The following is a 17,668-nucleotide window of genomic DNA, read 5'->3' as shown; positions in this document are numbered from 1 at the left end:
AAGCAATGAAAGCATAGCTCTAACTGTTCTCAATGGGGAGGAGGTCTGGACTCAGTGTGAGGAGAGGCTGTCTCTCCCCATTCCAAGTTTCCCAGGCAATGAATCTGCTTGGAGGTAAACATGGTCAGCCCAGTTCCGCAGAAACGTGCAAGCCCTGTGTGCTAACGCCCATCTGGAGAGAGGAAAACACAGATCCTGCCCTGCCCGAGGCAGTTAGCAAAACCCAGGCCAGCACTGTGAGCTACAACAAAGGCAATGAGTTGAAAAAGAAGAAACGGAGACAAAAAGAATGTGATTTAAGCTATATGGTCTTTATTTAAAGAGGTGTCCATCTAGCTGCTTTGAAACCAATATGGAGGAGGGTGATGGAAACACAACCCCAGCCAACTTTCTTTTTTTTTTTTTTTAAATTGGGGTAGAGTTGCTTTACACTGCTGTGTCAGTTTCTGCTGTACAGCAAAGTGAATCAGCTATACGTATACAGAGATCCCTTCTTCTTTGGATTTCCTTCCCACTTAGGTCACCACAGAGCATTGAGCAGAGTTCCCTGTGCTCTGCAGTAGGTTCTCATTAGTTACCTATTCCCAACCAACTTTTGAAGCTGACTCACAAAGCTGCATCACACTGGAGAGAAAATACTCAGAAGGTCTCTAAATTTACAGTTCAAAAGTTACATTCCCAAACTTCCCTAGTGGTCCAGGGGTTAAGAATCTGCCTGATATGGGGATGTATGTATATGTATAGCTGATTCACTGTTATACAGAAGAAACTAACACACCATTGTAAAGCAATTATACTCCAATAAAGATGTTTAAAAAAAAAAAAGAATCTGCCTGCCAATGCAGGGGACATGGGCTCGATCCCTAGTCCAGGAAGATCCCATATGTGTGGGGCAACTAAGCCCGTGCGCCACAACTACTGAGCCTACGCTCTAGAGCCCGCAAGGCGCAACTACTGAGCCCATGCGCCGCAACTACTGAAGCCCACACGCCTAGAGTCCGTGCTCCACAATGAGAAGGCACCGCAATGAGAAGCCCATGCACCGCAATGAAGAGTAGCCCCGCTCACCACAACTAGAGAAAGCCCGCAAGCAGCAACAAAGACCCATCGCAGCCAAAAAAAAAAATTACATCCCCTTGGTCAACTTTCTAGCTTATTTTTTGGAGGTGTCATCTCCTCTGAGCCCTTCTGCTCTGGATAAGATGAAAATAGAAATAGGGATTCCAGCGTACTTTTGATTCCCACAGGGCTGGTCTAAATGGCCCTAACGAACTCCAAAATTTCAGAGTACAGTTGTCTGTCACTCAGAGTCACAGATGGAAAACTTAGACTCCAAAACCTTCCATGGATGAAACCAAACAGCAGATACATTATCTGAGCAACATGAAGTCAGGGAATTTTTTTCTCCTTTCTTTTTCAGTGTAGAATCATCCTGTCATCTCAACCTCATGGCTATAACCTGGAGAGCCATTTAGTCGGAAATCTGCTGGTTCCATCTGTCCACGAAGTGGTAGTAATAGGCTCTTTCCCAAAGGGAGCAACAGCAAGAATGGAAACATGATTTATTTTTTATTGCTGAGTTGGGCTTTTTCAAACAAATAATTTTTTCAAAGATATGCAGACATATCTTTAATAGATTTTTCCGACATTTTATTTGTTGAAAAATTTCCATGCCCTTGCATAATTTCAATTATTCAGTGGAAAACAGTTTGGGGAATTGCTTCCAGTCACTTATTCAGCCCTTTGAATAAGCCATATTTATTACTTGAATTGATTATGCTGTCCATTTGGAGATTAGCTCAGATGAACGGGGATTAGGAGAGAACACATTTCAGATCGTCACACAGGGGCCCTTTGCTTCTCCGGAGCAGCTCAGAGTCTGGCCTTGCAGGCCCCTGGGGTCCTTGTGGAGAGGGAGGGCGTCATCGGGGGCGCCGTGTCGCTGAACACACAGCAGCTGCAGGCAGCAGAGCTTTGTTGAGTCACAGAACACAAGAAACCTGGAGATGGCCGATCACTGGCCCTGGTTCAGGGAATCGACAAAGCCCCAGGCCGACGTCTCAGGATGTTTTTTAACCACAAATGACTGCTGCAAATCAAGTCGTCACATCCACGAAGAAGAGTCCAAGGGGAAGGGCCGCTTCTGCACAGTCTGGCTCTTTTAATTAGAAAATCACAACCTTTTCCAGAAGCCTCCAGCTGGCGTCCATGTACCTCCACTACCACCCTTGGTCCAAGCTACCGTCTTATCACCCCCATTACATTCTAGTTTCTCTCCCACCTTCTTCCCCTTGCCCCCTTCTGTCTTTTCTCCATATAACCAGAGGGAGCACATTCAAGTGAAAATCAGATCACACCACAGCTCTGCCCTGAACTCCAGTAACTTCCCCACACACTCCAGAGTAAATTCCAAACTCCTCAGAGGAGCTGAGAAGCCCACATGATCTGGCCATCTCCTTCCCTCTCTGACCTCCCCCCACTGCACAATCTTTGCCCACTCTGCTCCAGCCACACTGGCTCCTACTATTTTAATAAGGTCAGGCTTCCCCACCTTGGGGCCTTTGCACCTGCTGTTCCCTCTGCCTAGCGTGCTGTTCCCTCTATAACTATACAGTTGGCTCCCCAACCTTCTGCAACCTTTGCTCATGTTTCAACTTTGTGGAGAGAACTTCCCTGACCACACTATTCATAAGTCCAACTTCCCTTCCCCCATTCCCTTCCATGTTTTATTTTCCTGTTTTTGCATAGCATTATCTAACATATCTACCTATTTATCTTTTTTTTATCTGTCTCCCCCAGTGACTAGAACAGAGCCTGGCGCATATTAGCTGTTGAGTAACACATGGAAGCATGAAAGAATGAATGGGACAGAACTGGTTTGCAAGGCCTCTACTAGCAAGTATTTACGTGGTACTCTGGCCTCTAGAGCAACAGCAAAAGCCTATCAGGAGAAATGGCTCTAGGAATGACTCTTTTCTTTTTCTTGGTCACACCACGCAGCTCGTGGGATCTTAGTTCCTAGTTCCCTGACCAGGGATCGAACCCAGGCCCTTGGCAGTGAAAGCGCGAAGTCCTAACCACTGGACCTCCAGGGAATTCCCTAGGAATGACTTCTGAGTGGTCGACACCCTTCTCCATTAAGACAAATTCCCAATCTGTAACTACGTGTGAATGACCGTAGCAAAACTGATCAAATTAATTCTGGTTTTTCTTACTAAGTGAGAATTCCAAAGGTTAGTTAGTGTATTTAGGGGAAAAGAGAAAAAAATAAAAACAGGTCATAGGTCTTGATAGACATATTATGTGTTATTCATTCTTTAAATCCTCAAAACAACCCCGGAGGAAAGCAGAGTTAGGAGACATTCGGTGATGTGTTCACAGACCCTCAGCGGGGGTGTGATGCTGGGGGTTTTAGCCTCCAGCGAAGGTGCTGGACACCCCATGGTGGAGACGCGCGCTGTCCAGCCGAAGTCGTCAGCCGCAGGTGGCTATGGAGCGCTTGAAATGTGGCTGGTCCAACTTGCAATGCGGTTTCAGGGCAAATACAGTACATGCCAGATTTTGATGACTCAACAGGAAAAAAAAAGTAAACTACCTCACTAATACCTTTTCATACTGATTACATGAAACTAGTTTGGATATACTGGGTTGAACAAAATGTGTGATTAAAGTTAATTACACCTGTTTGTTTTTACTTTTTTAATGTGGCTACCAGAAAATTTTAAAACACATTTGTGGCTCATGTTATGTTTCTGTTGGACAGAATGGACAATTCATCACACTATACTGTCATTATTTGTTTCATCTCTGTCTCACCCACCAGACCAGGAGCTCAAGGAGAACGGAAAGAGTGCCTTCCAATGCCCAGACAGAGGCTTTATGGTAAGTATTCCACAAATGCCTGTTGAATGAATGAAGCTATGACAAAAAAGAAAAAAGAAAACAACTACAGCTATTTAATGATTCTGAAATAATTAAAAATCACTTGGAATTATATGCTATGAATTGCTATTGAATTGACCACTAATCTGTTGGGTGTGGAGATGAATTTCAATACATATATGGTTGGTTTGTATGTCCATATATTCTCACAGACATAGATAAAATGAATATTCCAAAAATACACTGAACCTTATGCATGTGAACCCGAGCTTGCACATTCACCTTGTGGGTGAGTTAGGCAGGCTACTAACTTATAAAATGTTATAAGTGATTTTTGCCCTTTCTCAGAATTTGACTGTGTAGTCGGCTCTTCCATCTACTTCCTTGCTACCCAATGGCTGATCCAAGGGAGCATCACCTGGGAGCCTGTTAGAAATGCAGAACTTCTGGTTGCACCCCAAAGTTACTAAATCAGAACAAGAACTCTAGTCAATTGTATGCACATAGAATTTGAGAGGCCTGAGCTATGTGTTTTTGCTTCTCAACTCTAAGGAAGAGGGCCACCTGGGAACTTGGCTATCGTTCCTTTCCATTTTTCACACCTCTTTTTGCTACAAATGGTTGAACATTCACTCTGTGGAAGATGCTATCCTAGGCCCGGAGATCCAAGGATGAACTAGGCACATGGCTCTTGGTTTTGTGGCTTGTGTCTCCTGTTACTGAGCCCTCACTCTTTGTGGGACAGCTGGATACACCAGGTACTAGAGCTCCAGTGAGCGCTACAGGAGGGCGGACTGGAGTGAGAAGGCAGAAACAGTAGAATGGCCCCATGTCTGCAGTGAACCTGGAGACAGCTGCTTCATGCTCTTGCATCTGAGCGTGTCCAAAGGAAAGGAAGCAGCCAACACTCTTCTTCTTCCCAAGAAAAAAACTTCCCCAGAATATGCCCGTTTCCATAGAGACCCAAGAACCGGCAAAGCCTCCATCAGCTTTCCGGTCCCCAGGCTCCGGTGCAAGCGAGCTAATTCCCCTTTGTCTGGGTCTCTGGGATAGCGTGAGTTTTCTTACTCTGGGGAAATGCAGGGTATTTTAGTCACAGCTGCATGTTCCTGGAGAGCAGGATCAACTCAAACTCCATCTCAGCAGCAGCCCTCAGACACTCTGTGGCTGGCAAATCGCGCCGCAGTCTCAATGAACTCTCACCCAAACAATCAGGAAATTCACCTCCCAGATTTCTTTTCCGCTGTTTCTACAATTACAATTGCATCCACTTCATCAGTCAAATTTCTTGAGCACCTTTGATGTTTACGATAAAGAATACAGAGATTGTCCTTCTTAACAAGAGAAATTGATGTCTAAACTAACAGAGCTTAAAACTTTCCCATGGCTCCCGTTGGCTCAAACATGGAAATTATTCCACAAACTCTTGGCCTGCCAGGCTCTGTGTCCTGGGCGGGCCCCTGGCTCTCATCCCCTACCTCTTGCCTGCTCTCGGCACTCCAGCCTCGCTGGAATGTTCTTCCCACCTCCCACCTCCTCTGCCCCTCTTTTGACCTAGTAAACTCCTTTCATCCAGATCACAGCTCAGGAAAAAAAAAGGGGGACTTCCCTGGTGGTCCAGTGGTTAAGACTCCACACTTCCAATGTAGGGGGTGTGGGTTCGATTCCTGGTCGGGGAACTCAGATCCCACAGGCCAAGCGGCCAAAAAAAAAAAAAACACCGCAGCTCAGAGATCACTTCTTCAGGGAACCTTCCAGGTGCCCAGCGGCCTGCATTATCTGGGTCCCTGTCCTGTGCTCATGGAGTCTTTCTCCTTCCTTACACTCTCTTCCCTCATTCCTTAGGGTGTGTGCCTCTTTCCTGACTGATTCAGACTTTATTCTATAGACTATGGGAATCTGAAAGTTTTCAAGCAAAGGAGAGATAAGATTAAAGCTAGGGGAAGATAAATTCAGCAGTTGTGGGCAGAGTATATTAAACAAAGGAAGACACTGCATGCACAGGGAAGAGACTGGAATGGTTATCTGTTAAATGACAGGCCTGGGGGTATTCTTAAAGTATTATCTTATTGGTTCTTCATCATATATCTGTGAGGGAGGCTTTGCTGTCCCCATTCTTTAGTTGAAGAGAACTGAGACCAAGAGAGGTTTAATAACTTGCTCAAGGCCACATAGCTGGAAGGCCCAGGCCTGCCTGGCTCCTCTAAGCACCTGCCTTCCAGAGAAGCTATTGTGAAAGTTCCTTTATGAGAAGGTAGTAGAAAGGAAAGAACTGACCTGACAGAGATTATAGGGGAAAATCAACAGAATTTATTTATTTATTTATTTACTTATTTATTTATTTATTTTTAATTTAATTTTTATTTTGCGGTACGTAGGCCTCTCACTGTTGTGGCCTCTCCCGTTGTGGAGCACAGGCTCCGGACGCGCAGGCTCAGCGGCCATGGCTCATGGGCCCAGCCGCTCCGCAGCATGTGGGATCCTCCTGGACCGGGGCACGATCCCGTGTCCCCTGCATCGGCAGGCAGACTCTCAACCGCTGCGCCACCAGGGAAGCCCCAACAGGATTTATTGATGATTATGCGTGGGGATTGGAGTATGAGAGAGGAATTCATCCAAGATGACTGAAGTTCTCTGCGGGTCACTAACTTCTGGAAGTATTTCTGACACGCCTCCCTTGTGTTCCCTTGGCACTTTGTATATCCCCCTACCTCTGCAGCAGAGCACTCTTCATAGAGTTTTACAGTTCCCAGTCTGTTTGCCTGTCTTCACCATCAAGGCCATGTCTGTGCAGTCAGGGAAGCAGAAAGTGCTCAGTGAAGACTTGCTACATGAATACAACATGATAAATGAACAAAGGATTGGGCGACCGGGAGAGTGAGGTTGCCAACAACACATTCACAGAGGGAAGTGCCTGGAGCAAAACGCCCAGGATCAGCCAGCCGGAGCAGGCAGGGCAGCTCTCTGGGGCTCGCCCAGCGCGTTTGCTTGTGAGGACCTTTGTGACTTAATCCAACTAAAGAAGAGGACTTTTCCAGGTGAGAGTTAGGTGACTGGATGGGGCAGGGCTGCAGCATCCAGCCTTAGAGGGGACAGAGCTCAGTATGTCCAAGGCTACATACAGAGCCATATGCTGCAAACCTCAGGGTACCTCTTGGTGATTTGTTCTTTGCTAGATTTGGCATTTGAAGAACAATCTATGCCACAACTTGTGAAACTTTAACAGCATGAAGGATTGGTTTCCCTTGAGAGTTTGCAAGTGTGCTCTTTGGAAAGAGAATCCACAGGTTGGCTCTTAAAATGGCATCTGCTTCAAACTTTCTCTGTTCCCCATGTAGGGAAGGATCAAAGAGTCCCTCGGACCTGTGATCACCACTCTGTTCCCTCTGGAAGTTGCAAAATCTCTTCCTCACACTCCAGGGGAGTCTCAATATCTCCCCGACATCTTTCTGCGTCAACTGTAGACAACGTCTCCATTACCTCCTGAACAAACCATGGGTGGCAGTCACCTCCTTCTAATCTGCTTCCAGTATTTTTCCCCTCCTCACCTCCTTCTCCATGCTATTTGTAGGTAAGTTTTTCCAAACACTGGTCAGGACTCAGAGCAGAAAGCACAGTGCCTTAAGCTGGCATTCAAGACCCTCCATACTGTGCCGGTCACCACCCTCCCTGGACTTACCTTCTCCTGACCCTCTCTTCATGTTCACCGGCCACAGTCAAGCCAATTCCTAGTTCCTCCCAAAACCCGTCTTCTGCTTTCCAGCCATATGGTCACTCCCAGCCCATAATGTCTTCTCTCCAAGTACCCTGTCAAAATCCTACTGGCCTTCCAGAATTTGCTCAAATGCCACTTCCTCTCTGAAACTGATCCCAACTGTCTCAGTGAAAACTAACCCTTTACTTTGAATAGATTCCCATAGGACCTCCTTTTCATCACTTATGAAATTTTTCAGAAGATTGTCTGATATTGGAGCTAGTTCCATGAAAGTTAGTGAGAGTAGCCCCATTGCATGATGGTCTCATTTTTGTGTCATAAAGTTCGTTGGTAAATAGAAATCTGCTCACACTCTGCACATCAGTGTGTTGTTCTGGCATTCTTTGCAACCTAAGTTTCTGTAGTTAGTGACCCTAATTAAAACTATTAGCATATCAAAGGAATTTTTTTAGAAAAACAACAATAATTACCTTTAAAATTTTCACAATTTGTTAACATTGTCAAGCTCAATAAACACTGTTTTTTTCTGCTTACAAGTCTTTCAGAAAAAGCTTTGAAATCCCAAGTGAGTGGAAATAGAATGGGTGACCATTTTTCCACTTTTTTTCCTTTTCTTCTTTCTCCTTTCTCTAGTAAGAAAGAGAGTCCATAAAGGTTTTAAGGGCAGCCGACTCAAAAACTCATTATCAGTTGTTTCCTCCCTCTTGAATAATTCTCAGCTTGCAAGAATATGCTAGAATCTCCATATTTAACAATAATCTCCATATTTCTCTTAACCTAGTCCCTTCCTCCAGAAGTGGCACCAGCAAAACTTCTCAGAAAGAATTGTTCATATACGTTCTATCTCTACTTTTTCATTGCCTAGTCTCTATTTTTAATTAAATTTATATTTATATGGTGTTATAAAAATAAATTCATTGTGGGAAGTTAGAAAATACAGATAAGCTCTGAGAAAATTAAAAGTATCCGTGTGGCGGATGGACCTAGAGATGATCATACTAAGTGAAGTCAGTCAGAAAGAGAGACAAATACCATATGGTATCACTTATATGTGGAATCTAAAATATGACACAAATGAACCTGTCTATGAAACAGAAACAGACTCACAGAAATAAAGAACAGGCTTGTGGTTGCCAAGGAGGAGGAGGCAAGGGAGAGGGATAGACAGGGAGGTTGGGATGAGCAGATGCAAACTATTATATAGAGGATGGATAAACAACAAGGTCCTACTGTATAGCACAGGGAACTATATTCAATGTCCTGTGATAACCCATAATGGAAAATAATATGAAAAAGAATGTGTATATATATATGTATATGTATAACTGAATCATTTCACTATACTCAATTTAAAAAAAAAAGGATGAGGGCTTCCCTGGTGGCGCAGTGGTTGAGAGTCCAGCTGCCGATGCAGGGGACACGGGTTCGTGCCCCGGTCCGGGAAGATCCCACATGCCGCGGAGCAGCTGGGCCACTGAGCCATGGCCGCTGAGCCTGCGCGTCCGGAGCCTGTGCTCTGCAACAGGAGACGCCGCAGCAGAGAGAGGCCCACGTACCGCAAAAAAAAAAAAAAAAAAAAGGATGAGAAAAAGTATCCATGTGGGGAAACTGCTAAGCACATGGTAAACTGCATTTCCCAGCACCCCTTGCAGTTCAGGGAAACACTTACATTCCATTGGTGAGTGAGACACATCATTTCTTCTCACTAATGTGAATGGTAGTAATATGTTCTACTTATTGGCATGGGCCACAAAACCCCCATGTATACTCCTCTATGCTCTTTCCTCTTCCTGTAATATATAAAAGCTATGACCAAGTGGAATTTATCCCAGGGATGCAAGGTTGGTTAAACACTGGAAAACCAATTAATGTAATACATCATATATAGATAAAAAGAAAAATTTCATGATCATCTCAAAGACACAGAAAAAACAGTTGATGAAATCCAACACTCTTTCAGGATAAAAACAGACAACAAGCTAAGAACAGAAGGGAATATCCTCAACCTGATAAAGGGCACCTATGAAGATCCCAGAGCTAACTTCCTACTTGCTGGTGAAAGACTGAAAGTTTTCCTGCTGAGATCAGGAAAAAGACAAGGATGTCCATTCTTGCCCACTTCTATTCAACCTTGTACTGATGTTCTAGCCAGGGCAATTAGTCCATTTGAGACGCTATTTTAAAAAATACCACAGACTGGGTGACTTAAACAGCAAATACTTATTTTTCACAGTTCAGAAGGTTGGGAAGTCCAAGATTACGGAGCCAACAGACTGTCTGGTGAGCACAGCTTCCTGGTTCATAGATCAGTCTTTTCATTGTGTCCTCACACAGAAAAAAGGTCAAGGGATCTCTCTACAGCCTGTTTTATAAGGGCACTAATTCCATTCAGGAGGGCTCTGCCCTCATAACTTGATCACCTATGAAAGGCCACACCTCCTAATACAATCACATTGGGGATTAGGATTTAAATATATGAATTTTAGGGAGACACAAATATTCAGTTTGTAAATAGCAATTAGTGAAGAAAAAGAAATAAAAGGAAACCAGATTGTAAAAAAGAAGTAAAATTATCTCTATTCACAGATGACATGACCTTGTACATAGACAATTCTAATGAATCCAACAAAAGCCTAGTAAAACTAATAAATAAATGAGTTTGGCAAAGTTATAGGAAACAAGATAAGTTACACAAAAATCAATTGTATTTTATGCACTTGCAATAAATTATCCAAAAATAAATTTATGAATTCAATTCACAATAGCATTAAAAAGAATAAAATACTTACAAATAAATTAACAAAGAAGTACAAAATGTATATGCTGAAAGCTACAAAACATTATCAAAAGAAATTAAAGAAGAGCTAAACAAATGGATAAATATGCCATGTTTATGGATCAGAAGACAATATTAAGATGGTAATAATCCCCAAAATGATCTGCAGATTCAAAGCAACATCTATTCAGAATCCTAGCTGACTTCTTTGTAGAAACTGACAAGCCAATTCTAAATCCATATTGAATTGCAAGGGACCAGAATAGCCAATACAATCCAGAAAAAGGAGGACAAATGGGAGGAGTCACACTTTCCAGTTTGATAATTACCACAAAGCAATGTTAATCAAAAAGTGGTACTAACATATCGATGGGCATTTAAATGAATGGAATAGAATTCAGAGTCCAGAAGTAAATCCACACATCAATGGTCAACCAATTTTCCACAAGAGTGTCAACAGCATTCAAGGGAGAAAGAATAGTTGTTTCGACAAACGGCAGTGGGACAACTGATTAGGCATATTCAAAAGAATTAAACTAAAACTTTACCTCACACCATATTCAAAACAAACAAAAATTGAATCGAAGACCAAAATGTAAGAAGTAAAACTATAAAACTCTTAGAAGAAAACATAGAGGTAAACCTTCATGACTTGAGATTTGGCAAAGGATTCTTAGATGTGACACCAAAAGCACAAGCAAAAAGAGAAAAAATAGACAAATTGGACTTCATCAAAATTAAAACCTTTTTGGGACTTCCCTCGTGGTCCAGTGGTAAAGAATCTGCCTTCCAACGCAGGGGATGCGGGTTTGATCCCTGATCAGGGAACAAAGACCCCACATGCCGTGGGGTAACTAAGCCTGTGCACCACAACTACCAAGCCCACGCATCACAACTACAGAGGCTGTGCGCCTCAACAAGGGAGCCCGCGTGCCACAAACTGCAGAGCCCACATGCTCTGGAGCTCCCACACCACAGCTAGAGAGAGAAAACCAGAACTAGAAAGAACGCTACGCGCTGCAATGAAGAGCCTGCACGCCACAACAAAGATCCCACATGCCGCACCGAAGACCTGATGCAGCCAAAGAAATAAATTAAATAAATTAAATTAAAACCTTTTGTGCTTCAAAGGACACCATCAAGAAAATAAAAAAGACAATCCACAGAATGGGAGAAAATATTTTCAAATCATATATCTGATAAGGGACTTGTATCTAGAATATATAAAGAGCTTTTACTTATAAAGAATTCAACAGTAAAAAGGCAAAAACTCAGTTTACAAATAGGCAAAGGCTCTGAATAAGCGTTTTCCCAAGGAAGATATGCAAACGGCCAGTAAGAACTTGCAAAGATACGTGGCATCACTAGTCATCAGGGAAATGCAAATCAAAATCCCAATAAGATACCTATTCACACCCATAGGATGGCTATAATCAAATGTCATATAACAACAAGTGTTGGTTAGGAAGTGGAGAAAATGGGACCTTCAAACAAAGCTGGTGGGAATTTAAAATGGTGCGGCCACTTTGGTAAACAATCTGGCAATTCCTCAAATAATCAAATACAGAGTTACAGTATAACCCACCAACTCTACTCCTAGGTATATACCCAAGAGAAGTTAAAACATACGTCCACATGAAAACTTATACATGAATGTTTATAGCAACATTATAATAGGCAAAGTTAGAAACAACCCAAACATCCATCAAACGACAAACTGATTAACAAAATGTGGTTTAGCCACACGATGGAATATTATTCAGCCATAAAAGGGAATGAAGTGCTGATGAATTCCACAACATGAACAAACCTCAAAAACATTATGCGAAGGGAAAGAAGGCAGTCACAAAAGACCACAAATGCCATTATTTCATTCACATGAAAGGTCCAGGATAGGGAAATCTACAGAGTCAGAAAGCAGATAGGTGGTTGCTTACGGTTGGGAGCTTGGCAATGGGGGGATAGAAGGGTGTTAGCCAAAGAGTCTGGGGTTACTTTTTGAGGAGATGAAAATGCTTAAAACTTACTATGGTGATGGTTGTACATATCTGTGAATACACTAAAAAAGGCTGAATCGTACATTTTAAATAACAGTATTGTATATGAATTATATTTAATAAAGCTGCTTAAAAATATTTGAGCCATTGGCGGTTGGGGTCTATTTGTTACAACAGTTCAGCCTGTCCTAACTAACACAACCCAGAATCTCACAATCCATTCATATGCTTATTTTGATATATATCCTCTATACTTTGTTTTGCATAAATATAATTTTTTAAAAAACAACATTCTTTAATGTGCATTTTCACTTAATTATAACTATTGTTCTATGTCAATAAATATGCTTTTTTTCATTTTATTTACTAGTGAGCATTTCATTTCATTTTCTGTTTTCTTATAATTTTAAATCTTGAGTTGACCAACAGCTGAGCTTCCTTTTTCTTTCAATTTTAATTTTACCATAGCATATCAATTTTTAACTTTTTTCTCTTTTTGTTGTTGTCATGTTTTACAATCAGAAAGATTTCCTTAACTTTAATACCAATCTCTCTAGCATATTTTTAAATTAATTTTTACTGGAGTATAGTTGATTTACAATGTTGTGTAGTTTCTGCTGTTAGTTTCTGTTGTGTTAGCAAAGTCAATCAGTTATACATATACATATGTCCACTCTTTTTTAGATTCTTTTCCCACATAGGTCATTACAGAGTATTGAGAAGAGTTCCCTGTGCTATACAGTAGGGTCTTACTAGTTATCTACTTTATATATTGTAGTATGTTTATGTAAATTTCCAACCTTCTATCTTTTCTCTCTAAATGTTCCTTTTTATAGTACCCTATTCTTTTCCATGAACAAAAAATCTTCTCTTATGCCTCTGAAGATATTAATTACAGGGTTCTTTTTTAGTGTTGGTCTGACCTCCACATGTCTGCTTTCTCTGGTTTCTTTTCTCCTTCCCTCCCGCCCCCCAGTTTGTTCACTTTCTTCTCTGTCTTTCATCGTAGAGGGTTATTTTAAATATATGTTTTTCACTGGCTTTTTGTTCCTGTTTAAAAGTGAGGCACTCATGACTGGAAACTATTTGTGTGTGGGTGCAGTGTGCTAACTGGTGAGCACACTGTACAGTCAGAGAGTGGGGACCAGACTCCTTTGTTGTGGCTCCTCAAATGTCAGTGTCAGGAGTTCTTTTATCTCACCCTAGTCGGTGTCTCCAGGCAGAAGGCTAGTGCAGGCTAGACACCTCCTAGCCTGCACTCTTAGGTATGGCTGCCCGCATTCTGGTTGCTGGGAAAGGCAAGGGGGCTAGAGGTAACCCCACTCAGTATGTAGAGTGTCCCTTGATCCCCTTTTTATCTCTTTGCCTTACTTCTATCCTTAGCTGTGTGGTCATCTGCAAGCCCAGAGCTGCTCCATTTCAGTCTCTTCCCAGGGCACCTTTGTCTGTTCAACCCACTCCAATCAGTTCTCCATCCTGATCTCTGCCATGAAGCTTCTCTTGTCCAGGTCCTCGATGGCCTCCATCTTGCTAAATTCAAAAGACGTTTTTCTGTCCTCATCTTACTCATCCTCTCAGAAGAATTCAACACAGTTTAGTATTCACTCTTCCTAGGAATCCCTTGTTTATTCCATGACAAGAGAGCTCTCTACTCCCTTCGCTTCGACAGAATTCCCTTCTCTGATTCACTTCCTACAATCTTTTACAAATGTAAAACAGACATGCCACTCTCCTGCCTAAGCACAGTGAAGCATCTCATCACGCTTTGAAAGCATCCAGTTTCCTTAACATGACCCCAAAGTCTCCATGTCATCTCTCTCCACCTGCCCCTTCAGCACATCTCTGACCACCCTCTGTGCACTGACTCTGCCCCAGCCAACCTGGCCCTCTTTCTGTGACTGAAACACACCCAAATTGGTCCCCTGAGGGAGTTTTGCACTTCTGTTCTTCCCCATTAAACACCCTGCTGTCAGATCTTCCCAAAGCCGGCCCCTTCTCCTTATCCAACCTTCAACTCAAGCATCACCTGTTCACCCAACCCAATGATGTGTTCCCACCACCGTGACCTCTGCTACACTTACTGCATCAGTCAGTTCTATTGTCACCATGACATTTAAAACTGTGTGATATGCAATGAGGAGAGGGATGGCGGGAGGGACAAATTAGGAGCATGGGATTAACAGACACAATCTACTATACAAAACAAGGTTTACTGTACAACAGATACAATCTACTATACAAAAAAAAGGGTTTACTGTAGAGCACAGGTAATTAATTATACCCAATAGCTTATAATAATTTTTAATGGAATATAATCTGCAAAAAAGTTGAATCATTATGTTATACACCTGAAACTAATACAATACTGTAAACCAACTATACTTCAATAAAATAAAATTATGTGATGTTATCTTGATTACTTCTTATACACTTTCTGTCTGAATCCCCTACAAGAATGGAAGCTCCAGGTGGACAGAAGTATTGTCTGTTTTGACGCAAGCGGCGCCCGGCACATGGTGGATCCTTGATAAGTGTTCACTGCGTGAACACATGAAGTGGTTACACGTGTGGTGAGCTCTCTGTGGGAAATCACTGTAATACGGCACAAGAAGGATCCATCTTCACCTCAGTCTGCCACCTACATGGAACGCTTCCCAACAGAACAGATTTAAAATGCTCCTTGACCACCATGGTCCCCCAAACTTCTTATCACCACACAGAGCACAGAACTTCTACCCAGAAAGGCAGAGGACATACCTCACAGAGCCACTTCTCATCAGTAGAAAAGCAGGCACCTAGCAAGCAGTAAAAATCTTCCACAGAAATTAGTTAAGAAAAATTCAATGCCTCGAGACAGAACTTTGGACAAGTACACAAGTAAATACTAAGAATTTAGCACAAATCACTGCAGTATGTGGATAAGTAGAGAAATAGCCAAAATAGTCTAAAAGAGACTGCTCTCTTGTTCCCACTGCTTATGGGCTCCAGCTACTTCCTTGGTGTGAAAGAACTAAAAGTTGGCATCAGAATTTGCTGTAAACCTTTTAGATTACATTTATATAAATGTGCATGGTAAACTGTATATGGGTCTCCCAAAAAAATGGTGAGGAATTAGTCACGCTCAACCAATTCTGACTTAAAGAATATTTCTTGATATTTCATACATGAAGCATACAAACGTGTGGACACTCCTGTACTTTCTTTAAAGTGTGAACACTTTTTGACCCTAAAATACTACTTTAAGGAAGTTAACCAAAGGAACTAATTAAGAATGTGAATGAATTTGGGGCTATAAGGACAGTCATTAAATTATCATTTGTAATAGCAACCTAAATGTCCAACAGTACGAGATAGGTTAGAGCCATCTAAAAAATTATTCCGTGCAGAAATATTTACTGGCCTCGAATGAGTTCACTAGGTTGAAAAAAGCAGGTCACAAAATAATATGATCCCATTGTATTTATACGATACATATATGTACACATATATATACATCTACTATACATGGAGAGAGAGAGGAAGAATATAAATACCAAAATGAAATTTTAAAAGCAGTTTCTCGGGCTTCCCTGGTGGCGCAGTGGTTGGGAGTCCGCCTGCCGATGCGGGGGACGCGGGTTCGTGCCCCAGTCCGGGAAGATCCCACATGCCGCGGAGCGGTTGGGCCCATGGGCCGTGGCCGCTGGGCCTACACGTCCAGGGCCTGTGCTCCGCGGCGGGAGAGGCCGCGGCAGTGAGAGGCCCGCGTACCGCAAAAAAAAAAAAAAAAGCAGTTTCTCTAGATAATAATAATATGGAAGATTTTTAAATATTTGTTTCGTTTTTTATCCTAATCTAAATTTTCTGTTTTTCGTATAACGAATAGCTGCTACCATTGCAATATGAAAGAAAAAAACCATAGAATTTTAATCAAAACTTTGTCAGTGATCAGAACGGGCACAATCAAGTAGGAAATACGCTTTACAGTGGTTCTTAATCAGTTTATCCCACCTGAAAGAGCCACCCATAATGCACACATGGACGACAACGCAAGCCTTTAAGCCTAAAATCAACTGATAGAGCCCAGTAGACACCTCCGATTTGGATCTCTCTAGACACAGCTGGAGGACCATTTCTTCCTTCCTAAATCTGTCTAATCCTTTAACCTCCATGAAGCTACTACCCCAAGCTTCTCCCTTTAGCTGTCTCATCAGCATTTTTATTCTTCTTCTTTGGCTCCTTGTCTTAGCCTGGGCTGTCATAACAGAACTCCAGACTGGGTGGCTTACACAGCAGAAGTTTATTTCTCACAGTTCTGGAGGTGGGATGTCCAAGAAAGATGCAGGCGGATTCAGCGCCTGGCGAAAGTGCTCTTCTTGGCTTGTAGACGGCGCCTTCTCTGCGTGTCTTCCATGGCCTTTTCTTGGTGCGTGCGCTCGGGGGCCGGGGGGGAGAGCTCTGTCTCTTCGTACAAGGCCACTTAACGCCATCACGAGGAGCCCACCCTCGTGGCCTCATCTAACAACAATTGATTCCCAAAGGCCCCATCTTTAAATACCAGCACAGTGAGAGTCAGGCTTTCAACACACGAATTTGGGGGGCGGGGGGGACACAAACATTCAGTCCATAACACTCCTCTTCTCATTAAATACGAATGTTTTCCAGGCTCTGTCCTGATGCCCTACACATTCTCCATCATTCCCATGTCTCGGTGGTTTCCACCCCGTCTTTTTTTTAAATCTCAAATATGACCCAAACTCCGACCCCAGACCCAAATCTTCCCTGAGTCCCACAAATGGCTCAAACTCAAATGTCATGAAGTTTCTACCCTTCTCCAATCTCACTTTAGGATAAAGAAAAACAAAACACATAGGAAAAGGGGGAAATTGCTCAATCCAGGATCTTAAGACCCAGAATTCAGACCTTAGCGTGAGGGTGTGACTGGCCTCGTGTGGAACTAGCAGTGGTCCCAGGTGCTGATGTGTCAGGGCCATGAAACCCCCGGCCCTTGGCCTCTCTGAGCTGGCAGACATCTCACTAAGTGGACTGCCAAAACATGCAAACTACGGGACATCTCTAGAGACAAGGGGAGCCGTGGGAGACCTTCCTTCGTCCTCATGTCACAAATGGCATATCAGCTGCCTTCTTCAGGTTTCACGAGCAAATCAAAGTAAAAGCAACCTTGGAACAAGTTAACATCGTCCTTCTCACCAGACGTGGCCTAATTCACATTAGCCCTGGAGATTTCTAGAACATACGCCAAATATCCTTTTTCCACTCCTCTTAGCAGCCCATGCTCTAGCCATTTCTCTCCCAGGT

This window comes from Delphinus delphis, chromosome 7 (assembly GCF_949987515.2).
Source record: "Delphinus delphis chromosome 7, mDelDel1.2, whole genome shotgun sequence".
NCBI lineage: Eukaryota > Metazoa > Chordata > Mammalia > Artiodactyla > Delphinidae > Delphinus > Delphinus delphis.
This window is presented reverse-complemented; position numbering follows the sequence as displayed.